This window comes from Mobula birostris, chromosome 14 (genome assembly GCF_030028105.1).
Source record: "Mobula birostris isolate sMobBir1 chromosome 14, sMobBir1.hap1, whole genome shotgun sequence".
In the NCBI taxonomy this organism is placed as follows: domain Eukaryota; kingdom Metazoa; phylum Chordata; class Chondrichthyes; order Myliobatiformes; family Myliobatidae; genus Mobula; species Mobula birostris.
Window position 1 is genome coordinate 54,680,829 of NC_092383.1, and position 27,590 is coordinate 54,708,418.

At 43.9% G+C, this 27,590-nt stretch overlaps 1 protein-coding gene and 1 long non-coding RNA gene across 3 annotated transcripts in view; one reads left to right on the top strand and one right to left on the bottom strand.

The window, feature by feature from the left end:
• LOC140209917 (uncharacterized) overlaps window positions 1-26,340 on the top strand; it is a 30,868-nt gene extending 4,528 nt beyond the window's left edge. For both annotated transcript variants that reach the window (XR_011889100.1, XR_011889101.1), the window contains exons 2-3: window positions 4,701-4,856; window positions 22,275-26,340. This is a non-coding gene — a long non-coding RNA (uncharacterized lncRNA). The remainder of the gene's footprint in view (window positions 1-4,700; window positions 4,857-22,274) is intronic.
• LOC140209915 (alpha-1,3-mannosyl-glycoprotein 4-beta-N-acetylglucosaminyltransferase C-like) overlaps window positions 1-27,590 on the bottom strand; it is a 163,556-nt gene that overhangs the window by 80,496 nt on the left and 55,470 nt on the right. The window lies entirely within an intron of this gene.

Below are 27,590 nucleotides of genomic sequence, written 5' to 3' on the forward strand. Positions count from 1 at the left end.
GTTAGAGACTGAAATAAGGAAGGCCCAGGCAAATAGAGAGTCAGTAGTGGCAGTGTTCTTTGACATTGAAAAAGCCTATGATATGATGTGGAAGGAAGGATTATTAATTAAACTGCACAAGATGGGGTTTGGTGGGAGAATTTTTAATTGGATTAAAGATTTTTTGTTTGGTAGAAAAATTCAAGTTTGGATTGGATCAGAATTATCAAAACAGTACATAGTGGAAAATGGCACACCTCAAGGTAGTGTGATTAGCGATTACTTTTCATCATTATGATCAATGATGTCTTCACAAAGGTACCAGTGGATATAGGTAGGTCACTGTTTGCGGATGATGGGGCCTTGTGGAAAAGAGGCAGGAACATGGACCATATAATCAGGAAACTACAAGAAGCAATTGATGAAGTGGTGGAGTGGGGTTATGATTGGGGATGTAGATTTTCAGTAGACAAAACTCAAACTGTATTTTTTTACCAGGAAAAGGGTTGAGGTAGGGAAGAAGTTAAGGATGTATGGGGTTGAATTAGAAAGGGTTGCATCATTTAAATTTCTGGGAGTTATATTTGATTCATGATTAACATGGGCAGACCATATCAGGAAAGTTGAGGAGAAATGTAAAAAAGTAATAAATGTGATGAGATGTTTGACTGGTAGGGAATGGGGAGCAAGTTGTTCAGCTTTGAAGAGAATGTATGTGGCTTTAGTAAGATCTGTATTGGATTATGGAAATATAGTATATGGATCAGCAGCTAGGTCTCTTATAAAGAAACTGGATGTGACTCAGGCTCAGGCCTTGAGAGTGTGCAGTGGGGCTTTTAAAATGTCACCAGTGTCAGCCCTACAGGTAGAAATGGGACTAATGCCTTTGGAACTAAGAAGGATGCAACTGATGGCAAACTACTGGGCTAACTTGCAGGGGCACAATGATTCTCACCCTACTAAAGGAGTGTTGCAGGAGTGCTGGGAAAATGGGAGGTTTCAGAGGGATACCCTTAGTCGGGTAGGGAGTGATATCGCGAAAGAATGTGGAGTATTTGATCTGAGGATAAGTCCTTCAGTAGTTTATCCGGTTGTAGCTCCATGGAAGCTTGTATGGCCTGACATAGACTGGCATTTGTTAGAGGTAAAAAGGAAAGAAAGATATAAAACAGATTTGGTAAATGCATTTAACTGTCATGTGATGGAAAAGTATAGTGATTATACTCACATTTATATGGATGGTGCAAAGGAACCTGAAACAGGAGTGACAGGGTTTGGGGTGGTAGTACCAGCAAAAGAAATTGGAATTAGCAGAAGAACATCTAATAAGTTAGGGGTGTCTACAGTGGAGATGTGGCAGTGTTGGTTGCGTTGCAATGGGTGCAGAAAGCCAGACAAGCCAAAGCATTGATATGTTCAGATTCATCCTCAGTTCTAGCAAGTTTAAGGTCTTTTCACACAAACAGTCGGCAAGATGTACTTTATGAAGTCCTTCAATTAGTTACAAGAATTGCAAATCAGGGAGGTCAGGTAAAATTTCTATGGGTTCCAGCACATGTAGGGGTGAAGGGGAATGAGAGGGTGGATGAGTTGGCAAAGAGGGCGTTAAAGAAAGAAAATGTGGAAATGCACATTAGTATCAGTAAAGCAGAGGTTAAGTGTGTAATCTGGGAAAAAGTCAACCGAATGTGGCAAGAAAGATGGGACAGGGAGGGGAAAGGGAGGCATTTATATCAAATACAAAAGAGTGTTGCAGTTACTAGGGTAGGTAATGGAAACAGAAGAGAGAAAATTGTGTGGACTAGGTTAAGGCTGGGGCATTGTGCATTAAACAAAACATTGAAAATGATAGGGAAACACCAGACAGGATTGTGTGAGGAATGTCAGGAAGAGGAGTCAGTAGAACATGTAGTTCTGAGTTGCAGGAAGTATGGGATACAGAGAGTGATGATGAGAAATAAATTAAGGGAGTTGGGGATGCAGGAATTCACATTAAAAGGGTTGCTGGGCATGGGTGAGAGAGCACAAGTCCGGGTATTTTTAGCGTTTTTAAGGGGTACAGCGGTTTTTTTTTATAGAATATGACGAATAAACAGGAATAAGATACTAGGATGGTCAAAGATGGGAGGGTGAAGTGTGTGCGTGATTGGGTGAAGGGATTTAGAATGTATGTCTGGTGCACATTCTGGAGCAGAGGGTGGTGGTGATGCACCATTAAGCTGGATGCCAACTGCTGTAAAACAAGATACAGAGAGGGGTCCAGCTACTGGTGAGTCAGTATCCTGGCAAAAGCTACACCACGAAGACGGAAGTTATTAAGGAGCCCAAGTCAGGAGATGGATGCAAGAAAATTTCCAAGTCACTGCATATCCCTTGGAGTACAGTTAAGTCAATCATCAACAAATGGAAAGAAATGACACAGCTGTAAATCTGCCTAGAGCAGGTCATCCTCAAAAACTGAGTGACTGTGCAAGAAGGGGATCTAGTGAGGGAGGCCAGAAGAGACCCATGACTGCTCTGGAGAAGTTACAAGCATCAGTTGCTGAGATGGGAGAGACTGCACATACAACAACTGCTCCTGGGTGCTTCACCAGTCACAGCTTTATGGGAGAGTGGCAAAGAGAAAGCCATTGTTGAAAAAAATTAACAGGAAATCTTGGCTAGAGTTTGCCAGAAGGCATGTGGGAGACTGAAGTTGCCTGGAAGAAGGTTCCATGGTCTGATGAAACCAAAGTTGAGTGTTTTTGGCCATCAGACTAACCACTATGTTTGGTGTAAACCAAAATGCCACACATAATCAAGAACATGCCATCTCTACCGTGAAGCATGGTGGGGCTGCATCAGGCTGTGGAGATGCTTCAATACAGCAGGCCCTGGAAGGTTTGTGAAGATAGAGGGTAAAATGAATGCAGCAAAATACTGGGAAATCCTGGAGAAAAACCTGATGCAGTCTGCAAGAGAAGTTTTGTTTACCATCAAGACAATGACCCAAATCATAAAGCCAAAGCTACACAGGAATAGCTTAAACAACAAAGTTAATGTCCTGGAGTAGCCATGTCAGAGTCCAGACCTCAATCCAATTGAGAATTTGTGCCTGGATTTGTAAAGGATTGTTCACTCACAATCCCTATGCAATCTGAGAGAGCTTGAGCAGTTGTGTAAAGAAGAATGGGAGAAAATTGCAGCATCCAGATGTGCAAAGCTGTTAAAGACCAATCCACACAAACTATAATTGCTGCCAAAGGTGCATCTACTAAATACTGACTTGCAAGGGGTAAGTACTTATGAAATCAATTATTTGGTGTTTTTCAGTTTGACACAAGAGCCTTTTTTTTCTGTTGATCAGTGTAAAAACAACAAATTAAATGCATTGTGATTCAATGTTGTAAAACAATAAAACATGAAAACTTCCAAGGGGGTGAATACTTATAGGTACTGTATATGCGTATAACATATATACCGTATATAGAAATCAGATGACGTTTCTTCAAACCTGGGATAAAATGGATAACACATGATAACTTATGAAGTTAAGGATAAAATCTACATATGAACCACACAAATAACAAATTACAATGCATTAATATTAAATATTGTAAGGTACGGAACAGTTAACTAGTGGCACTTTGAATACAATGAGGCTGGGAGTTCAGAAGCTTCATGGGCTCGTGGAAGAAACTCTTTCTCATCCTGACTGTTCTTGTTTTTGTCTCGTGCCTGATGGTAGAAGGTCAAAGAGAATGCTGGATGGATGGGTGGGCTCCTTAATAATACAAAGGGCTCTGCGTATGCAAAGCTCTCCATTTTCTTGCAGTTACCATCAGTCAGGAAGAACAGAAATCTGAAATACCACATAATCAGGTTTGAGAACAGTGATATCTTTTCAAGCAATTGGTTCTTGAACCAATTTGCACAAGCCGAATTACTACCTCAGTATAGCAATGCTATTGCCACTTTTTTTGATCTTATTGTGTTTTCTTGTATAGTTTTGTGTAATTTCTGTACAATTCATGTTTTTTTGTGACCGTTGTGTTTCTAATACTAAGTGCCCGTGATGCTGTTGCAGATAAGTTTTTTTTTGTACCTAGGAGAACATGTAATTGTGCGCATGATAACAAACTCAATTTTGACTTTGAACCCTTGAAATCTTGACCTCCTAATCTCTGCCTCTTGTACTTTATTTGTTCAGCTACATTGTACTTTCTTGGGAAATGCAACATCATATTTTGCATTCAGTTTTAATCGCCTCAGTTTAATTATGTATGGCATGATCTCAATGTCATACAAAACAAAAATACTTCACTGTATCTACAAAATAGTATATTATCAAAATAGCATTGTATCTAAAGAATTTGAGAGCTCTAAGGGTCTGGGCATTCTAGTTAATTTACAAAAGGCTAGCTTATAGATAAAGCATATGATTAGGAAAGGTAAAATCATGTTTATTGCAAAGGGAATTATGATTTACTGCTAGGGAGGTCATGCTTCAGTTATATAGAGCATTGAATTGAACACAGCACTCTGAATCTTTAAAATGTTCATTCATGGAAATTCTGAATTTGTTTTCAATAGTTCTAAACTTATGAGACAGATCCAACCGCTTGCTATGATGAAATTATACTTGCTGCCTTAGAATTGTACTTGGAAATTGAATCAGCATTTTTTCTATCAGATGACCTGAATAATAGTTAATTGTATATTGTTCCACATTTTATTTTCAGATGACCAGTGAAGTTCTGGAAAAAAAATCCTACAGAAATTTGCACATTCAAACTTGCAGTGAAGGGTTAACTGCTACGTCTGTGAAACCTGCCCAGTCTGTCTACTACTGGTTCAACTGCTTTGGAGAGGCACTCTGACTCAATCTCCAAAACATAGTAAGCATAAAGCGAAAATTTGATTCATGTAGCTAAGGCAAAATGATGTTCAGAAAGAAATCTAGATTTTAAAGAGAAAAATATGCTTTAGAAGTAATAATTATAATTCCACTTAAAATCTCCAACGCTAAGCACTGAAGGAATATGGCTCGTGTCACAGGTCCAGAGATTAGTACAAATGGCATCACAGTTCACAAGATTACTTGTACTTGGGAGGAAGAGCAGAAGGATCAATTAATACTAAAGCCTAATCCTAGCTCTGGTGGGAGTGTTGTTTGCTTTTCAACACAGTAGCATACTGGTTAGCACAATGTTTAACAGTACAGGCGACCTGGGTTCAATTCCCACCACAGCCTGTAAGGAGTTTGTGTGTTCTCCCCGTGACCGTGTAAGTTTCCTCCGGGTGAATCAGAATCAGGTTTATTATCATGGGCATATATCATGAAGTTTGTTAACTTAGCAGCAGCAGTTCAATGCAATACATAATAGAGAAGAAAATAATAATAAATGAATTACAGTGTATGTATATTGAATAGATTAAAAATGTGTAAAAACAGAAATACTATATATTTAAAAAGTGAGGTAGTGTTCAAGGGTTCAATGACCATTTAGAAATCTGATAGCAGAGGGGAAGAAGCTCCTCCTGAATCGCTGAGTGTGTGCCTTCTGTACCTCTTACCTGATGTTAGCAGTGAGAAAAGAGCATACCCTAGGTGCTGGAGGTCCTTAATAATGGACGCCGCCTTTCTGAGACACCGCTCCTTGAAGATGTCCTGGGTACTTTGTAGTCTAGTACCCAAGATGGAGCTGACTGGATTTACAACCCTCTGCAGCTTCTTTCAGTCCTGTGTAGTAGCACCCCTCCCTCCCGCCCCCCACCACACAGTGATGCAGCCTGTCAGAATGCTCTCCACGGTACATCTATAGAAGGTTTTGAGTGTACTTGTTGACATAACAAATCTCTTCAAACACCTAATGAAGTATAGCCGCTGCCGCCTTTATAACTACATCGATATGTTGGGACCAGGTTAGATCCTCAGAGCTTGACACCCAGGAACTTGAAACTTCTCACTCTCTCCACTTCTGATCCCTCTGAGAATTGGTATTTGTTCCTTCATCCTGCCCTTCCTGAAGTCCGCAATCAGCTCTTTTTGTTTTACTGACATTGAGTGCCAGGTTGTTGCTGCAGCACCATTCCACTAGTTGGCATATCTCGCTCCTGTACGCCCTCTCGTCACCACCTGAGATTCTACCAACAATGGTTGTATCGTCAGCAAATTTATGGATGGTATTTGAGCTATGCCTGGCCACACAGTCATGTGTATAGAGAGAGTAGAGCAGTGGGCTAAGCACACACCCCTGAGCACCAGTGTTGATCGTCAATGAGGAGGATATGTTATCACCAATCCGCACAGATTGTGGTCTTCCAGTTAGGAAGTCAAGGATCCAATTGCAGAGGGAGGTACAGAGGCCCTGGTTCTGTAACTTTTCAATCAGGATGGTGGGAATGATGGTGTAAAATGCTGAGCTATAGTCGATGAACAGCATCCTGACATGGGTGTTTGTGTTGTCCAGGTGGTCTAAAGCTCTGTGAAGACCCATTGAGATTGTGTCTGCTGTTGACCTATTGTGATGATTGACAAATTGTAATGGCTTCAGGTTCTTGCTGAGGCAGAAGTTCAGTCTGATCACGACCAACCTCTCAAAGCATTTCATCACTGTAGATATGAGTGCTACTGGACAATAGTCATTAAGGCAGCTCACATTATTCTTCTTAAGCACTGGTATGGTGTCAGTACCAGGGTGCTCAGACCCTGTGCCCCTTAGCTATGTGGAGTACTTTGCCATGTATTCAACATGAGCCTGAGGCTCTGGAGGGTTCCTGTACTGTGGAAGACGTCCTGCCTTGTCCCTGCGCCGAAGAAGCTGCGCCCCGGTGGCCTCAATGATTACAGACCAGTGGCATTGACCTCCCACATCATGAAGACCCTGGAGAGACTTGTTCTGGAGCTGCTCCGGCCTATGGTCAGGCCACATTTGGATCCCATCCAGTTCGCCTACCAGCCCTGACTAGCAGTTGAGGATGACATCATCTACCTGCTGAACCGTGTCTACGCCCACCTGGACAAGCCAGCGAGTACTGTGAGGGTCAAGCTTTTTGACTTCTCCAGTGCGTTCAACACCATCAGCCCTGCTCTGCTGGAGGAGAAGCTGACGGCGATGCAGGTGGATGCTTCCCTGGTGTCATGGATTCTTGATTACCTGACCGGCAGACCACAGTACATGTGCTTGCAACACTGTGTGTCCGACAGAGTGATCAGCAGCACTGGGGCTCCACAGGGGACTGTCTTGTCTCCCTTTCTCTTCACCATTTACACCTCAGACTTCAACTACTGCACAGAGTCTTGTCATCTTCAGAAGTTTTCTGATGACTCTGCCATAGTTGGATGCATCAGCAAGGGAGATGAGGCTGAGTACAGGGCTACGGTAGGAAACTTTGTCACATGGTGTGAGCAGAATTATCTGCAGCTTAATGTGAAAAAGACTAAGGAGCTGGTGGTAGACCTGAGGAGAGTTAAGGTACCGGAGACCCCTGTTTCCATCCAGGGGGTCAGTGTGGACACGGTGGAGGATTACAAATACCTGGGGATACGAATTGACAATAAACTGGACTAGTCTAAGAACACTGAGGCTGTCTACAAGAAGGGTCAGAGCTGTCTCTATTTCATGAGAACACTGAGGTCCTTTAACATCTGCCAGACGATGCTGAGGATGTTCTACGAGTCTGTGGTGGCCAGTGCTATCATGTTTGCTGTTGTATGCTGGGGCAGCAGGCTGAGGGTAGCAGACACCAACAGAATCAACAACCTCATTCTTAAGGCCAGTGATGTTGTAGGGATGGAACTGGACTCTTTGACAGTGGTGTCTGAAAAGAGGATGCTCTCTAAGTTGCATGCCATCTTGGTCAATGTCTCCCATCCACTACATAATGTACTGGGTGGGCACAGGAGTACATTCAGCCAGAGACTCATTCCTCCGAGATGCAGCACAGAGCGTCATAGAAAGTCATTCCTGCCTGTGGCCATCAAACTTTACAACTCCTCCCTTGGAAGGTCAGACACCCTGAGCCAATAGGCTGGTCCTGGACTTATTTCATAATTTCCTGGCATAATTTACATATTACTATTTAACTATTGTTCTATTACTATTTATTATTTATGGTGCAACTGTAACAAAAACCAATTTCCCCTGGGATCAATAAAGTATGACTATGACCAATTGTTGCCTTTTTGAAGCAAGTGGGAACTTCTGCCTGCATCAGTGAGAGATTCAAATGTCCTTGAATACTTCCCCCAGTTGGTTGTCACAGGTTTTCAGAGCCTTCCCAGGTACTCCATCACGACCTTCCGCCTTGCAATGGTTCACTCTCTTTAAAGACAGCCTAACATCAGCCTCTGAGATAGAGATCACAAGGTCATCAGGTGCATCAGGAATCTTCACAGCTGTAGTCATATTCTGCCTTTCAAAGTGGGTACAGAAGGAGTTGACTTCATCTGGTGGTGTCGAAATTGTCTCTTCACCCTTGAAATAGCCCTCTGCAAATCATGCCTGGTTTTCTGGTACAGGCCTGGGTCACCAGACTTGAATGCCACAGATCTAGCCTTCAGCAGACGATGTACCTCCTGGCTCATCCATGGCTTTTGGTTTGGGAATGTACAGTAAAACTTTGCAGGCACACACTCATCCACACAGGTTTTAATGAAGTTGGTAACAACTGCAGCATACTCATCCAGGTTTGAAGATGAATCCCTGAATACAGTCCAATCCACTGATTCAAAACAGTCCTGTAGATGCTCCTGTGCTTCCCTTGTCCAAACCTTCTAGGTTCTCACTGCTGGTGCTGCAGTCTTCAGTCCCTGCCTATACTCGGGGAGTAGAAATACGGCCAGGTGATCAGACTTCCCGAAGTAAGGGCATGGAATAGCACAGTAGGCTTTCTTGAAAGTAGTGTAGCAATTGTCCTGTGTGTTGTTTCCTCTAGTACTGCAAGTGATCTGTTGATGGTAATTGTTGCAAGTTTTTTTTTTCAGACTGGCCTGGTTAAAATCTCCTAAAATGATGAAGGCATTAAGGTGCTCTGATTTCCTCCCACAGTCCAAAGATGTTCCAGTTCGCAGGTTAATTAGTCATTGTAAATTGTCCCATGATTAGGCTAGGATTAAGTTGGGGGATTGCTGTGCACCGTGGTTCAAAGGGCAAAACAGCCTATTCAATCAATTGATCAATCAATAAATAGTAAAGCAATCAATAAGTAAATAAACAAAGTAACTAACAAATGAACACATAAATGAGTGACCACAATGGAGTTTACAGTTCACACTGGCATATCCACCCTCCCAACCCCATCATTAAAGTCCTGAGCTCACCAATAGTTGTCAACATCAATTTCCCACCATTAATTAGTCTTGAGCTCGTTAAGTAAAAATAATCCCACAATGCTGCAGGTTCAGAAGTCCCAGGACTTAGTCACAGTGCTGATGAAAGAATAGTGGTATATTTCCAAGTCTAAACAGTGTACCATGATAGGTGTTGGTGTGCCTAATTACCTCATGCTGTTCTTCTTTGTGGTGGTAGAAGTTGGGGATTGGGAGGGTGCTGTTGGAATAGTCTAGACAAGGAAGTATAGTGCAGTATGCCATCAACACAAATGATTCTGCAGGTGCTGGAAATAAATAGTTACGCACACAAAATGCTGGAGGAACTCAGCAGATCAGGCAGCATCTATGGAAAGGAATAAAGAGTCAATGTTTCAGACCAAGACCCTTCCAGTCCTGATAAAGGGTCTTAGCAGAAAACATCAACTCTTTATTCCTTTCAATAGATGCCGCCTGGCCTGCTGAGCTCCTCCAGCATTTTGTGTGTGTTACAGTGTAGAATGTAAATGGTGCCAAGTTGCACCAATGGATATTTGGGGAGTGGATGCAGTACAAAATAAGCTAATGATGGAGAACGTGGCAACCTTCTTGAATTATAATAAGATACACTCATCCAGGCAAGTGAAGGACACTTCTTTATACTCCTTATGTGGCTAATCTATGGTGGAAAGTCTTTGAACCCAATTATAAGTCGCTCAATAGAATATTCAGCCTCTGATAAGACCATTTAGTAACAGTATTTATGTAGTTGATCTAATTGAGCTTTTGGTCACTGGTGATCTCCAGACTTTGGTGGGGGACTTGGTGATGTGATTGTCAAGGGTTGTTCGGATGGGAAACAGGTTCTTCACCCAGGCTGTGAGACGACTGAACTCCCTGCCGCCCAGGTCTCATTCCCAGGCTGTGAGATTACTAACTCCCTGCCGCCCAGGTCTCATTCCCAGGCTGTGAGATTACTAACTCCCTGCCGCCCAGGTCTCATTCCCAGGCTGTGAGATTACTAACTCCCTGCCGCCCAGGTCTCATTCCCAGGCTGTGAGATTACTAACTCCCTGCCGCCCAGGTCTCATTCCCAGGCTGTGAGATTACTAACTCCCTGCCGCCCAGGTCTCATTCCCAGGCTGTGAGATTACTAACTCCCTGCCGCCCAGGTCTCATTCCCAGGCTGTGAGATTACTAACTCCCTGCCACCCAGGTCTCATTCCCAGGCTGTGAGATTACTAACTCCCTGCCACCCAGGTCTCATTCCCAGGCTGTGAGATTACTAACTCCCTGCCACCCAGGTCTCATTCCCAGGCTGTGAGATTACTAACTCCCTGCCACCCAGGTCTCATTCCCAGGCTGTGAGATTACTAACTCCCTGCCACCCAGGTCTCATTCCCAGGCTGTGAGATTACTAACTCCCTGCCACCCAGGTCTCATTCCCAGGCTGTGAGATTACTAACTCCCTGCCACCCAGGTCTCATTCCCAGGCTGTGAGATTACTAACTCCCTGCCACCCAGGTCTCATTCCCAGGCTGTGAGATTACTAACTCCCTGCCACCCAGGTCTCATTCCCAGGCTGTGAGATTACTAACTCCCTGCCACCCAGGTCTCATTCCCAGGCTGTGAGATTACTAACTCCCTGCCACCCAGGTCTCATTCCCAGGCTGTGAGATTACTAACTCCCTGCCACCCAGGTCTCATTCCCAGGCTGTGAGATTACTAACTCCCTGCCACCCAGGTCTCATTCCCAGGCTGTGAGATTACTAACTCCCTGCCACCCAGGTCTCATTCCCAGGCTGTGAGATTACTAACTCCCTGCCACCCAGGTCTCATTCCCAGGCTGTGAGATTACTAACTCCCTGCCACCCAGGTCTCATTCCCAGGCTGTGAGATTACTAACTCCCTGCCACCCAGGTCTCATTCCCAGGCTGTGAGATTACTAACTCCCTGCCACCCAGGTCTCATTCCCAGGCTGTGAGATTACTAACTCCCTGCCACCCAGGTCTCATTCCCAGGCTGTGAGATTACTAACTCCCTGCCACCCAGGTCTCATTCCCAGGCTGTGAGATTACTAACTCCCTGCCACCCAGGTCTCATTCCCAGGCTGTGAGATTACTAACTCCCTGCCACCCAGGTCTCATTCCCAGGCTGTGAGATTACTAACTCCCTGCCACCCAGGTCTCATTCCCAGGCTGTGAGATTACTAACTCCCTGCCACCCAGGTCTCATTCCCAGGCTGTGAGATTACTAACTCCCTGCCACCCAGGTCTCATTCCCAGGCTGTGAGATTACTAACTCCCTGCCACCCAGGTCTCATTCCCAGGCTGTGAGATTACTAACTCCCTGCCACCCAGGTCTCATTCCCAGGCTGTGAGATTACTAACTCCCTGCCACCCAGGTCTCATTCCCAGGCTGTGAGATTACTAACTCCCTGCCACCCAGGTCTCATTCCCAGGCTGTGAGATTACTAACTCCCTGCCACCCAGGTCTCATTCCCAGGCTGTGAGATTACTAACTCCCTGCCACCCAGGTCTCATTCCCAGGCTGTGAGATTACTAACTCCCTGCCACCCAGGTCTCATTCCCAGGCTGTGAGATTACTAACTCCCTGCCACCCAGGTCTCATTCCCAGGCTGTGAGATTACTAACTCCCTGCCACCCAGGTCTCATTCCCAGGCTGTGAGATTACTAACTCCCTGCCACCCAGGTCTCATTCCCAGGCTGTGAGATTACTAACTCCCTGCCACCCAGGTCTCATTCCCAGGCTGTGAGATTACTAACTCCCTGCCACCCAGGTCTCATTCCCAGGCTGTGAGATTACTAACTCCCTGCCACCCAGGTCTCATTCCCAGGCTGTGAGATTACTAACTCCCTGCCACCCAGGTCTCATTCCCAGGCTGTGAGATTACTAACTCCCTGCCACCCAGGTCTCATTCCCAGGCTGTGAGATTACTAACTCCCTGCCACCCAGGTCTCATTCCCAGGCTGTGAGATTACTAACTCCCTGCCACCCAGGTCTCATTCCCAGGCTGTGAGATTACTAACTCCCTGCCACCCAGGTCTCATTCCCAGGCTGTGAGATTACTAACTCCCTGCCACCCAGGTCTCATTCCCAGGCTGTGAGATTACTAACTCCCTGCCACCCAGGTCTCATTCCCAGGCTGTGAGATTACTAACTCCCTGCCACCCAGGTCTCATTCCCAGGCTGTGAGATTACTAACTCCCTGCCACCCAGGTCTCATCACTTATGAAGCACCAGTGGCATTACACTCAAAGTTGCTGGTGAACGCAGCAGACCAGGCAGCATCTCTAGGAAGAGGTGCAGTCGACGTTTCAGGCCGAGACCCTTTGTCAGGACGAAGGGTCTTGGCCTGAAACGTCGACTGCACCTCTTCCTAGAGATGCTGCCTGGCCTGCTGCATTCACCAGCAACTTTGATGTGTGTTGCTTGAATTTCCAGCATCTGCAGAATTCCTGTTGTTTCTAGTGGCGTTATGCCGTTTACTTTTTAACTTGTATTGCAAAGGCACCGTATTATTCATTTATTTGTGGTAATATTACTTTGTGTTGTGCGTGAGTTGTATGTACCTTGGTCCAGAGGAGTGTTGTTTCATTTGGTGGTATACATGCGCGTGGCTGAAATGACAATAAACTTGAACTTGGCTGATTCTGTCTCCATGTACTGACATTACTATATTGTGATCAATGTTTGTTGCAAATGTAAGACTGCACTTCCACCAAAGCTGGTCTGGTGGAATAGTGTCTTGTCAGGGTGTCCAATCACAAATGAGAGAAAATCTGCTGATGCTGGAAATCCAAGCAACGCACACAAAATGCTGGAGGAACTCAGCAGGCCAAGCAGCATCTATGGAAAAAGAGTACAGTCAACATTTCGGGCTGAGACCCTTCAGCAGGACTGGAAAAAAGATGAAGTATTGGAGCAAGAAGGTGAGGGGGAGAGGAGGAAGATGTACAAGGTGGTAGGTGATAGGTGAAACCAGGAGAGTGGGGGGGGGGGAGTAAAGAGCTGGGAAGGTGATTAGTGAAAGAGTTGGAGGGCTAGGAGCAGGGGGAATCTGATAGGAGAGGACTGAAGGCCATAGAAGAAAGAAAAGGGGGAGGAGCACCAGAGGGAGGTGCTGGGCAGGCAAGGAGACAAAGTGAGAGGGGGAAATGGTAAAGGGGGTGCATTACTTGAAGTTTGAGAAATTGATGTTCATGTCATCAGGTTGGAGGTTACCCAGACAGAATATAAGGTGTTGCTCTTCCAACCTGAAAGTTGGCTCATCGCGACAGTAGAGGAAGCCATGGATTGACATATCAGAATAGGAATGAGAAGTGGAATTAAAATGGATAGCCACAGATATCCCACTTTTTCTGGTGGATGGAGCATAGATGCTCGGTGAAGTGGTCTCCCAATCTATGTTGGGTCTCACCGATATACAGGAGGCCTCACCAGGAGCACTGGATTCAGTAGATGACCCTACCAGACTCACTGGTGAAGTGTCGCCTCACCCGGAAGGACTGTTTAGGGCCCTGAATAGTAGTGAGGGAGGAGGTGTAGGGGCAGGTGTAGCACTTGTTCCACTTGCAGAGATAAGTGCCAGGAGGGAGATCAGTGGGGATAGGGAGGGACAAATGGACAAGGGAGTCACATAGGGAATGATCCTGGGGAAAGCATAAAGTGGGGGGGGGGTGGTGAGGGAGGGAAAGATTTGCCTGGTGGTGGGATCCTGTTGGAGATGGCAGAAATTTCAGAGTATTATGTGTTGGACATGAAGGCTTGTCAGCGTGTGTGTGTGCTATTTGTGAGATTTCGATCACTGATGTAAAGTAACATTCATTCATTGAAAAGCAGCTTCAAATTTGGCTGTCAGAAGTATTTGTCATCACAGAAAATAATTGTCAAGCTCTTGGTTTGCACTGTGCAAAGTTCATATCATTAATCACTCAGCTGCTGGAATAAAATAACAGCTTCCTGCATAACTCACAGCTCAGAATGTGTGTATATATGAGTGTGTGGGTGTACAGTAGCTGGATTGGAGCAACTACTAACATCATACATCCAAAGGTATTCAGATCGGAATGCAGTAAATAAGTGATATTTCAACAGATGACAGTCAGTTTCTGGTGTTCTTTCTAGGGAATGAATAATCCATAATTCCCAGGGGCTGCATGCACCGTGTCTTCTGGCAGCTCCAGCTCCATAAGCACACTGAAATATGCCAGTGGTGCTCTGAGTCTATGCGCTGCTTTCTAAATAGTTGTGTGTCAGATTGCATCATTTTGGTTGGAGGATTCTGCACAGGTTACCCAATGAGGAAAAACAGGTTCTTCTGCATGAACTTGAATGTACTTCCAATCAGTCTCTTTCTTGTCCTGACAAAACCTTACTACATTAGAGAAAAATGGACAGATTTGAGCTATTCTCTCCTCATTTCATCCTTGGTATGCAGGAGAAATTCCCAAGAATTTCATCATAAGCTCAGTGTCAATTTTATCAACCCACCCAGAGTGGCAGGGGAGAAAGTTGGTGAAATAACAATTTAGGATTGAGTAATTTGCCCTTATTTCTATTGTGTTACAAAGCCAGACAGACAGGATCCTCACGCACAGTTGAAAAAGCCTGTCACCACAGAAGCCACAACTTAATTGTAGACTGGAGGACACCTGTCTGATAATGAACCTACATGCCTCACATGGGTGAGAATGAAAGGTCGGTAACTTTTTAGCTCTTTTTGGAGGTTAGCTATTCTCCCCAAGTGTCAGAAGGAAGCAGTCACTCAAACCATATACTTGTCACAAATCCAAGCTTTGAATTAGCTCCTGGCTTCTGCTTCTGCTTCTGTTTCTCCATCTCTAGGTCTCTTATTTTCTATAAGTTTTCTGGAATACCAAGTTGTTGCAATTGTGTGATTAATCCAGGTGGGTGTCATCCACAGAGAACTTGTGGCTGGTGTAGCAAGAAAATCAACAATGGGATTCTTCATCCAGTCAGGTTATACTCACCGAACCCATCAGAGTGTAAATCATAAGCATGGAATAAAAATACAGAAATTTGAATCAAATATGCTGAGAAGGCAAAATAATATTCAGAAAAATAGCTGGAATTAAAGAGAAAATATATTTTTAAAGTAATTCTGTTTTAAATCATCAACACTAATTAAGTTTGGAGGGAATGAAACCTCATGCATTAAATCTCAGGGTCAGAGACTGACAAGCCAGTTCAAAAAATTACTTGTACCTGAATGCATTAATTGGAAACTAAGGATAACTGCCAAAATTTTGCGTCACGTTGTCTTGGGTCACAGTTATTATCAGAATAGGATTTGGCATCAGGTAGCTTTTCCTAGGTTGGCTTGCCTCATTGATGTGTTTTGAACACCTAGCTAACTTGCCTTAAACTCTTTCGACTTCCACCTCTCTTAGATGTCAAGGGATTTCCAGAATAATAAGTGTGTTGATATTTTAATTGCTAAGCCAAGAATGAGGAATTTTTACTTGGAAGGCCATGTCCATGAAAACAGGACAAATGCACATTAACTCATTGCTGTCCAATGACTGAGTCTGTTCTCAGTCATAAGAAAAAAAATGCAAGGTGCAAGCATTACCTTCCCAGAAATAACCTGCTCGTCAATGCCCACCTAGATCACCACATTCTGGCATTGAATGGCTTGTCCTATGAAGAGCGTGCAATGGCTCAGGGCCTATATTCATTAGAATTCAGAAGAATGAGAAATGACCTCATAGAAACCTATCGAATAATGAAAGGCCTTGATAGAAGGGATGTGGAGAGGATGTTTCCTATGGTGGGGATGTGGGGAGGATGTTTCCTATGGTGGGAGAGTCTAAGATCAGAGGACACAGCTTCAGAATAGAGGTGTGTCCTTTTAGAACAGGGATGGGGAGGAATTTCTTTAGCCAGAGAGTGGTGAACCTGTAAAATTCTTTGCCACAGACAGCTGTGGAGTCCAAGTCTTTATGTAAATTTAAGTCAGAGGTTAGATTCTCGATTGGTCAGGGCATAAAGGGATTCGGGGAGAAGGAAGGAGATTGGAACGGAGAGGAAAATTGGAAATGGCAGAGCAGACTCTGGGCCAAATGGCCTAATTCTGTCCTGTATCTGATGGTCTTATCACATTTACAGCCATGGTTCAAACATGAAGCAAAGAATCAAAATCAGATGTATTACTACTGACTTAAATGATATGAAATGTGTTGTTTTGTAGCAGCAGTACTGTGCAAAGGCATACAATTACTACAGTGTGACACATCAGCATAGCTATCACAGTGCCAGCAGCCCAGGTTCAACTCTGCCACTATCTCTAAGGAGTTTGTACGTTGTCCCCAAAACTGCGTGTGTTTCCTCTGGGCACTCTGCCTCCTTCCCATCTTCCAAAGACGTACGGGTTAGTACATTGTGGGCATGCTCAGTTGGTGCTGGCTGCATGGCAACACTAGCGGGCTGCCCCTGGCTCTGTCAGTTGTTGAGGCAAACAACACATTTCACTGTATGTTTTGATGATCATGTGACAAAGAAAGCGAATCTCTTAATGTTTAAATTACAGAAGTAAATAACACTGTGAAAAAACATCAAGAACAAGGTAGAGTTCATGGTTTAGAAATCTGACGGCGGAGAAAGAAGTGGTAACAGAGCTGAATTTTGAAGGAGAGTTGAGAATGACTCCTCTTGATACCAAGGCAGTGGCTTTCTAAATGAACTCTTTTAGAACTGAAGTCAATGGAAACCAATGAATAAACACACAGTCGGGGTCATACGTGTACAAAGGTTCATGGTTGTAATAGGAAGTCAATCTCTATCACCCAGAGCAATACGGCTGCAGTCCCCCTGGGCATTGTCCCCAGCCCAGCCATTTTTAGCTCACTTGCTTGACATCTCATCCGCACTCTAAGTATTCATTCTACCACATTGTACAATGGCTGCAGTGCATTTCATATTGCAGACACTCTGCAGGACTGCCCTGGCATTACTTCCTAATCTTGTAACCCCAAGTGCCAAGGGAGACGAGGATAGCTGATTCATCGTATGCAGGCATCCCTGCAAGCTGCACACCATCCTGATTGAAAACAATATCGGCACTTGGTCTCAATTCTGGAACTATCTACCCAGCAGCACCAAAATACCAGAGCGGTTCAAGTAGATGGTTTATCAGCACAGTTCCAAGAACAGGTAGGAATTGTGAAAAACCCAGTCATGTAGAGATCCCATAAAGTGAATTGTAAAGATTAGAAACAATGGGAAAAGCAAAACAAATGCTACATTATTAAGATTTTAGTAATCTATCGAGTGATAGATCAAGTTTGTATAAAGAATATATTGTATGACTATACTCTTCCTTAAAATATATTGAAAGGTTGCTTTTGTTCAAGAACATTGAGAGTGGCTAGAAGACAACTAGGACAATGTAACACACAAATGACTTTATTCATCTTTATAAATGAAATATAGCCTGTACTGAATAAACAGGAGCCCAAGATGTGATGTCAATATTAAAATATACAATCTTGTTTGTGAGATATCCCTTTTACCTTCAAAAGTCAGAGCATTTCACAATTTTTTCCTGCTTTTGAAGACATGATGTATACAGTTTTCTAGTTATATCCAGAGCAGCCCAGAGATCAGTAAATATTAATATTACTTTTCATCACATGCTGGGAACTGATAATTCAATGTTTTATCTCCATTGTGTCAGCTTCTTATTCATTGTCATAGGGAAAAAAGTAATTAAACTTAATGCCTTTTCTCAGCAGTATCCCTGTGAAATTGCTAGTCGCTAGCTTCAAGAGCAGCATGGGGAAAAGCTGAGATATACAATAGTTAGATATGATATATTATGTTTTCTTCAGTATTCCTTTAGAACCTATACATTATAGAAGCCCATCATAAAGTCGAGATAAATCAGTTAATTTATGTCAACGTAGAGAAGGGCTGATGCAGCCACCTCTACATTCGTGAGACCCATCGTAAATTGGGGACTGCTTCATCGATCACTTCGCCAAAAGTGGAACTTCCCAGTGGCCAAACACTTCAATTCCAGTACCCATTCCCATTCTGATATGTCAGTCCATGGCCTCCTCTTGTGCCATGATGAGGCCATCCGCGAGGTGGAGGAGCAACACCTCATATTCTGTCTGGGTAGTCTCCAACGATGGCATGAATATCGATTTCTCCTGGTTTAAAAAAAAAAAAAAAAAATCCCTCCCCCCTTCCCTGTTCTTCTATTCCCTACTATGGCCTCTTAACTCTTCTCAGCTGCCTATCACCTACCCGCCCCAGGTCCCCTCTTCCTTCCCTTTCTCCCATGGTCCATTGTCCTGTCAGATTTCGCCCTCTTCTGCCCTTTATCTTTCCCACTCACCTGGCTTCACCTATCACCTGCCAGCTGTCCTCCTTTCCCTCCCCCACCTTTTTATTCTGGCATCTTTCCCCCCCATCCTTTCCAGTCCCAAAAAAAGGTCTGGCCCCATATGTCGACTGTTTATTCATTTCCATAGATGTTGCCTGACCTGCTGAGTTCCTCCAGTATTTTGTGAGTGTTAATTAATAATTCATTCAGGGAGGTACTGTAACCACAAATCTCTCAATCAAAGTATCTTTAATATTAAACTCAAGTGTTATTGCCTGTAAATAAACAGATCTTTCCATCACAATTGGGGGTGAGGGGACAAGAGGCTTTAACATTGCATCTAATTGGGGGAATTAGACAGGATCAATTGGATGAGCCAGTTTAAAATAAAAGGATTGGAAAGGCAGATGGGAGGCTTTGAAAAGTGATAGCAGGTGTCCAGGGGCAGCAGGTTCCTGTTAGGATGGATGGGAAACCTGGTACGTTCAGGGAACCTTAGCTGGCATAAGATATTGAGGCCGTGGTCCAGATAAGGAAGGAAACAGATTGGGTTTAGGAGGATGGAGGTGAGTGAATCTCTTCATGACTATGTAAGATTAAGAATATACTTGAGGGAAATTAGGAGGGAAGAAATAGGTCTGGCATGAGGTGGGTAGAGGAATGAGATAGTTCAGGCAGGTTAGGTTAGATTATGAGGACACGCAGTCCTCTTTTATTGTCATTTAGTGATGCATGCATTAAGAAATGATACAATGTTCCTCCAGTGTGCTATCACAGAAACACAAGACAGACCAAGACTGAAAAACTGACAAAAACCACATAATTATAACATATAGTTACAACAGTGCAAGCAATACCGTAATTTGATAGAAGAACAGACCATGGGCACGGTTTAAAAAAAAGTCTTAAAGTCTTTCGAAAGTCCCAACATCTCACGCAGATGGACGAAGGAAGAAAACTCTCACTGCCATGAGCTTCCAGCGCCGCAAACTTGTTGATGCAGCATCCTGGAAGCACCCGACCTCAGTCCGACTCTCAGTCTATCCGAAAACTTCAAGCGTTCGACTAGCCCTCCGACACTGAGCACCACCTCGGCTGAGCACTTTAACCCCAGCCCCAGCTGCCAGCAATAGGCAAAGCCGAGGATTTGGGGCCTTCCCCTCTGGAGATTCTCAATTGCACAGTAGCAGCGGCAGCGAACTGGGCATTTCAGAAGTTTCTCCAGATGTTCCTCCGTGCTTCTCATGTCTGTCTTCAACAAATCAGAATTGTGCACGGCATCCTACTTACAAATACGATATCATTTCACCGGAGAGGCCGCGCGCGCTGTGTCGCGTTGCCATCTTCTCCTCCATCATTACCTACCCAAGAGATTCTATAGCTATATTAAGAGTAAGAGAATGGCCAGGGTGAGAAAATGCACCCTTAAATATTAGTCATCTATGTCTTGAGCCATCAGAGATGGATGGGATTTTTAACAAATATACAATATCTCATGGATGCTTACTAAGAAGAAAGTCATGGTGCTCAAGAGGTAAGGAATACAAGTGGGGATGTTTTGGAGTACATTCATAATGCCAGGGAGGAGATATTACAACCTTAAGGCCTCAGGGCATTAAAGTGAATAAATCCCCAGGGCCTGACTGACTGCGTCCTCAGACTTTGTGGGAGGCTAGAGAGGAAACTGCAGAAGCCCTTGCGGTAAGATTTTCTTCATTGTTAACCACTTGTGACGCTCCTGAAGACTGGAAGGAAGCTAATGTTGTTCTATTGCTTAACAAAGGTAGCAAGAATAAGCCACGGAACTATAGTCTGATATCAGTAGTGGAGAAATTACTGGAAGGAATTCTGAGGGGCAGAATCGATCAGTGTTTAAACAGAGTCTGATTAGCAGGAGTCAGCATGATCTTGTTCATGGAAAGTCATGCATGATGAACCTTTTAGAGCTTTATGAAGAAGTAACCAAAACGGCAGATGACGATAGGGTAATGGAAGTTGTCTATGTGGACTTTAGTAAGACCTTGGACGAGGTCCCGCATGGTAGTCTGGTCTGGAAGGATAGGTTCCATGGAATCCAGGGACAATTACCTAGGGGATTCAAAACTTCCTTAGCAGTAGGACGCAGGGGTAGTGGTTGAAAATTGTTTCTCAGAATAGAAGCCAGTGACTAGTGGTGTGCCACAAAAGTTGGCATTGGGACTGTTATTCATTATTTATGTAACTGATTTGGATGCAAATGCACAAGGCTTGATCAGTAAATTTGCAGGTGATCTGAAATTAGGAGGTGTTGTTGATTATGAAGAAGATTATCATAGATTATCAAGGGGATCTTGGTCATTGAGAATTTGGACCAAGGAGTGGCAAATATATTTCAATGCAAACAAGTGTGAGGTGATGAAGTTTAAAAAGACAAACCAGTGTAGGATTTATATTGTGAGTGGTAGAGTAGTAGGAAGTGTAATGGAACAGAGTGAATTAGGCATGTAAATGCATTGTTCATTGAATGCAGCATCATAGTTAGAGATGGTAGTGAAAAAGGCATATAACATGCTGGCCTTGGACCTGGACCACAATCTGTGTGGATTGGTGATAACATATTCTCCTCGCTGACGATCAACACTGGTGCACCTCAGGGGTGTGTCCTTATCCCACTGCTCTACTCTCTATATACACATGACTATGTGGCTAGGCATTCAAATACCATCTATAAATTTGCTGACGATACAACCATTGTTGGTAGAATCTCAGACGGTGACAAGAGAGCGTACAGGAGTGAGATGTGCCAACTAGTGGAGTGGTGCCGCAGCAACAACCTAGCACTCAATGTATTATTATGTTTTATTTTATTTATTGTTATTTTTTCTCTCTACTAGATTATATATTGCATTGAACTGCTGCTGCTAAGTTAACAAATTTCATATCACATACTGATGATAATAAACCAGATTCTGATTCTGATATAACATGCTGGCTTTCATTAATCAGGGCACTGAGTACAAGAGATAAGAAATTAAGTTGCAGATATACAAATTGTTTGTGAGGCCGCACTTGAAGTAATGTGCAGAGCTTTGGTCACCCTGTTATAAGAAAGATGTAGTTAAACTGGGCAGAATGCAGAAAACATTTCTGAGAATGTTACCGGGACTGGAGGACCTGATTTGCAGGGAGAGATTGGCCAGCCTAGGTTCTTATTCCTTGGCAAGTAGGAGAATGATAAGTGACCTGATAGATAAGTTTATAGTTATGAAAGGAATAGATAAGGTGGATGCTAACAGTCTTTTTCCCAGTGTAGGGGAGTCCAAAACTAGTGGCAATAGATTTAGGGTTAGAGAGGAAAGATTTAAAAGGGACCCACTTCTACTCAAAGGGTGGTGAGTATATGGAGTGAGCTATCAGAAGATGTGGTTAAGGCAGGTATGGGCTGAATGCAAGAAATTGAGACTAGCTGGGTGGGTGGTGTGCTTGTAATGGACTCCATTTAAGTTTATTGTCAGTCAGCTACACACATGTATACAGCTAAATGAAACATCAGCTGGAACCTGAAGGTGGTGGCACATTCGATCCTAATAACTGCTACAGGGTCAACCAGAGGTGTTATTGGCTATTTAAATGTATTTTTTATTATCACAGGATACTGCTAGACATGAAGAAATTAAAGTACTGTGGGTCTACCCCATCAGCAAGTTGCTTGTTGGTGGAGAAAGCGAAGAAGCTGGACTTGCTGTCCTCGTCAGAGAGGAGTCAGACGAGTTGGTGCGCAAAGGCGATGTGCAGTCCAACAGCAATTGTCTTAGTTTGCTTTTCCTGCGATCACAAGACCCTGTTGCACATTGTTAATGTGGAATGCTGCAAGTCTGATTCACTGATTTGTTGCCGGATGGCAGGCATGGACCGTGGGGGAGCTCTGTGGTCTCGATCGTGGTGAGGACCAGGCCTTGGGCTGTGGTGTCACCGTTTTCAGCTGCCCAGAAAGGAGGTGTTGGTGTGCTCCACCGGAGGCCGTGTGGCATGGCATCCAAGCTGGAGTTGGTGCTGTCCCCAGTGTTTGCTCAGTCAAAGACCAGCTGTATTGTGTTTGTTTACAGACTGCCGCCACATTCATGGACTCAGAGTCTTGAACTATATTTTTTGTGTGACTGTATTTTACTGATATCTGTTCTTGCTGTCCTATATGTGACTTATGCCATGTGTGACTGTTGGTACTGTGTTTTGTACCTTGGCCTTGAAGTAGCGCTGTTCCGTTTGGCTGTATTCATGGGTATTCCGCGTGGCTGAATGACAATTAACTTGAACTTGATTGTCCTCTGGGGCCAAGGTGCAAGACAAAAGGACGCTGTTTTGTTTAGCTGTGTACATGTGTATAGTTGAATGGCAGTAAACTTGAACCTGAACTCTTTTTTCCCTGCAGTCCAGTCCCTTCCCACCTACATCCGTGACACCTCACACACTCTTGATCTTTGAGGATTTCAGGTTCTCTGGCCCCTATCTTATTTTCACTATGGACGTCCAGTCCCTATACAGCTCCATCCCCCACCAGGAAGGCCTCAAAGCTCTCCATTTCTTTCTGGACACCAGACCCAACCAGTTCCTCTACACCACCACTCTCTCCTGCCTAGCAGAACATGTCCTCACTAAATAATTTCTCCTTTGGCTCCTCCCACTGCCTTCATACAAAAGGGGTAGCCATGGGTACTCGCATGGGTCCCAGCTATGCCTGCCTATTTGTCGGCAATGTGAAACAGTCCATGTTGCAAACCTACACTGTCCGGCACTTTTCCTATGCTACATCGATGACTGCATTAGTGCTGCTTTCTGCATCCATGCTGAACTCGTTGACTTTATCCACTTTGCCTCCAAACTTCCACCCTGTCCTCAATTCATAGAAACGTAGGAAACCTATAGCACAATACAGGCCCTTCAGCCCATAGTGCTGTGCCAAATATGTACCTGTTTTAGAAATTACCTAGGGTTACCCATAGCCCTCTATTTTTCTAAGCTCCAGTACCTATCCAGGAGTCTCTTAAAAGGCCTTATCGTATCTGCCCCCACCACCGTCACCAGCAGCCCATTCCATGTACTCACCACACTCTGCATAAAAAAAACTTACCCCTGACATCTCCTCTGTTCCTGCTTCCAAGCACCTTAAAACTGTGCACACTCGTGTTAGCCATTTCAGCCCTGGGAAAAAGCCTCTGGCTATCCACATGATCAATGCCTCACCTGGTCCATTTCGGACACTTCCCTCCCCTTTCTCGATCTCACTGTCTCTATCTCCAGAGACAACTTATCCACTGGTCCATTATAAACCAATGGACTCTCACAGCTAACTAGACTACACCTCGTCCCACCCTGCTACTTGTAAAATGCCATCCCCTTCTCTCAATTCCTCCGTCTCTGCCGTATCTACTCTCAGGATGAGGCTTTTCATTCTAGAATGAAGGAGATGTCCGTCTTTTTCGAAGAAAGGGGTTTCTCTTCCTCACCATCAACACTGCCTCAACTGCATCTCGTCTACTTCATGCACATCTGCTCTTACCTCATCCTCCACCACCCTACCAGGGATAGGATTCTTCTCATCCCCATCTACCACCCCACCAGTCTCCACATCCAGCACATAATTCTCTGCAACTTCCTCCACCTCCAACTGGATCCCACCACTAAACACATCTTTCCCTCCCATCTACTTTCTGCAGGGATCGCTCTCTATGCGATTCCCTTGTCCATTTGTCTCTCCCCTCTGATCTCCCTCTTGGCACTTACCCTTACAAGCAGAACAAGGTGCTACACCTCTTCCTTCACTACTATTCAGGGCCCCAAACAGTCCTTCCAGGTGAGGCATCACTTCATCTGTGAGTCTGTTGGGGTCTTATATTACGTTTAGTGCTCCCACTGTGGTCTCCTGTATATCGGTGAGACCTGACGTAGGTTGGGATACCGCTTCGCTGACTGTCTATGCTCCACCTGCCAGAACAAGCGGGATCTCCCAATGCCCACCCATTTTAATTCCACTTCCTATTCCCATTCTGATATGTCACATGGCTTCCTCCACTGTCGGGATAAGCCCACACTTAGGTTGGAGGAACAACACCTTATATTCCATTTGGGTAGCCTCCAATCTGATGGCATAAACATCTATTTTTTTCAACATCCAGCAATGCCTCCTCCCCATCACCATTACCCATCCCTTGTCCCTCTCTCATGTTATTTCCTTGCCAACCCATTGCTTCCCTCTGGTGCCCCGCCCCCCACTTCTCCTTTCTTCAATCAATTTCCTAGTTCTTTGCTTCATCCCTCCCCCTCCAAGTTTCACCTATCGCCTGGCGTTTCTCTCTCCCCTCCGCCACCTTTCAAATCTACTCCTCAGCTTTTGTTTTCCTCCAGTCCTGCCGACAGGTTTCGGCCTGAAACGTCGACTGTACTTTATTCCACAGATGCTTCCTGGCCTGCTGAGCTCTCCAGCATTTTGTGTGTGTTGCTCAGATTTGCAGCAGCTGCAGATTTTCTCTTGTTTGTGATTTGAACTTGAACTTGAACTCGACTTAGGGGGCCAAAGGGCCTGTATCCATGTTGTGTTGGTTCATAACTCAAATGTCTGATGCACCTGACACTCGCTTGGCAATGCACAAGAGCACCTGCTTTAACCCTGTGCTTAAGTCCCTCAGTTAGGTTATGAATCCTCCACTTTGTGGTTAAGCCACAAGACCATTACCCCCAAAGTCATGACCAACGCTGTACAGAAATCAGCTGACTTAATACTACAGCTGTTCAAGATGACATTCTGGAAAATGCAACAGTTATGTAAGCATGCTTGCATTGCAGGCTGGTTAAGTACATTTATAGTCAAAGTTACTTGGCTGAAAGCTGGTTAACTGTAGTACTTCTCAATATTTCTGCAGACCTCTCACAGTTGCACTTCATTCATTTGACCTCCTCAATATGGGCACTCAGAGTTGTCTTGAATACCAAGCTCATCACGATCTAGCTTTATTACGTATTTGACATAATCTGGTTTATCTTGTGGGTAACAACTGATGCAATGATATATGACTATTTGAATTTCCGTCAAGACACCAAGATCAAATCTCTTGGATCATTTTCAATAGTTTTGTCTTTCAGCTAATGTTCTTTTTTCTCTAGGAAATAATTTACTAAAATGTTAAATTAATTTATATGTCCTGAGCTTGTCAAATGAGGGACTTATGGAGGTGAACTTTGTCATGAGTGGAAAGATGGCCAAAAGCTAATAGATCTGCCTAATTAAATTGTATCAGTGACATATAAGGGCAGCGTTCAGAATGGACTGGCAATTCTACTTCACCTGTTCTGTGCTACTGACTGGAAGAATTGTGTCTCTTAGTTCTCCATAGGAAATCCTTTGTCTCATGGTATGTGAGAGAGTGTTCTCGATGTTACTGAAAAGCATTGTAATGTCTCACGTATTTTCGAGGCAGATAAACTTTGTTTCTTTCTCTGAAACATGCAGGTCATTTGTCAGCAAGCACTTTTTGTTTGAAATGCTGAACATCTGCACAGCACACGAAGCAATATAACCAACATGCTTGAATGTTGGAAAATCTCTCTCCCTGGGATACTGATGACAGAACAATTCCTAGGGCTTGTCACTGAGACTTCAAAAATTGGTTTCAAAATCACACAAGAGCTGTATGAGAATTTGTTCATGGATGGTGTAGCTTACAAGAGTATATTTAATTGTACCTGTTTTTCAATTTTCTGCAAGTACTATTCCCTGGGTAATAAAAACTGCCTCTAAGAATCCCTGGCAATATTTTATTACAGTATGGAATATTCAGAAACATCTGAGATACATTTCTCAATTCAAACCAAGCAATAATGTTTCATTAATAAGATGAAATAAGGGACTTAGGACCACCAGTGCACCATTCAACACTTAAGGCCTATTTTGCCATTCACTTTAATCACAGTTGATTTCTGTACTTGAACATGTTTAAACTTCTGTGGAACCAAATCTCTTGATACACTTGCCAAAACAAAAATCTGATTCTACACTTGAAAGATTAAATTGACCCGGTGTAAGGAGATCCTGGCAAACAAGGCTCAACACTTTTATCTTTAACCATTACCCTGTGCCCCTTTCTCCTGCAACGTCACATTAAAAGAGCTAGTTCATTTCTTTGCTGTAAAGATCACAATTACATACGTTACTCCTTCCATCCATAGGTTCATAGGTTAATTGGCCGCGGTAAATTATCCGTAGCGTGTAGGGAAGTGGTAGAATTTGGGGAATGGATAGGAATATGGGGCAATAAAATGAGAGCAGAGTAGCGGAAGTGTAAGCAGATGTTTGGTTACTAGTGTACACTCAGTAGACTACAGGGCCTGCTTTCCTACTGGATGACACTGAGCATCTCCACTTTGCTTCTACTTCCTAAAAACAGTCCATTCATCTCTTCCACAGTTGCCTCTCAAATCCCCTCAGTCTAAGATTTTGCCATGCCCACAACACCAAGTTTATCCTGGTTACTCGGGCAAAGGTACAATGGAAAGGATGAGGAGGAATTTATTTTTCCAAAGGGTGGAATTCTCTGCCACAGCTGGCTGTGAAGGCCAAATCATTTGGTATATTTAAAGTGGTGGTTGATAGGTTTTTGATGAGTAAGGGCGTCAGTAAGGGGATGGGAGGCAGGAGAATGAGTTTGATAAGGATCATAAATCAGCCATGATGGATTGACGGAGAATGCCCAATGGATCAAATGGCCTAATTCTGCTCTTATATCTTATGGTCTTATGGAAAAATCCACCGCGGGTTCAAAACATTGACCCAACCTTCTCTAAAGCCATTCCCTTGGTTTGTCTCTGCTGCACTGTTAAATTAGGTTTCATTTTTGCCTCTTCCAGCTAAGCTACCTCCTCCCTCAGGTAGGTCATCCCAATTATGTTCTGAAATATCACTCTTTCACCTTGTGC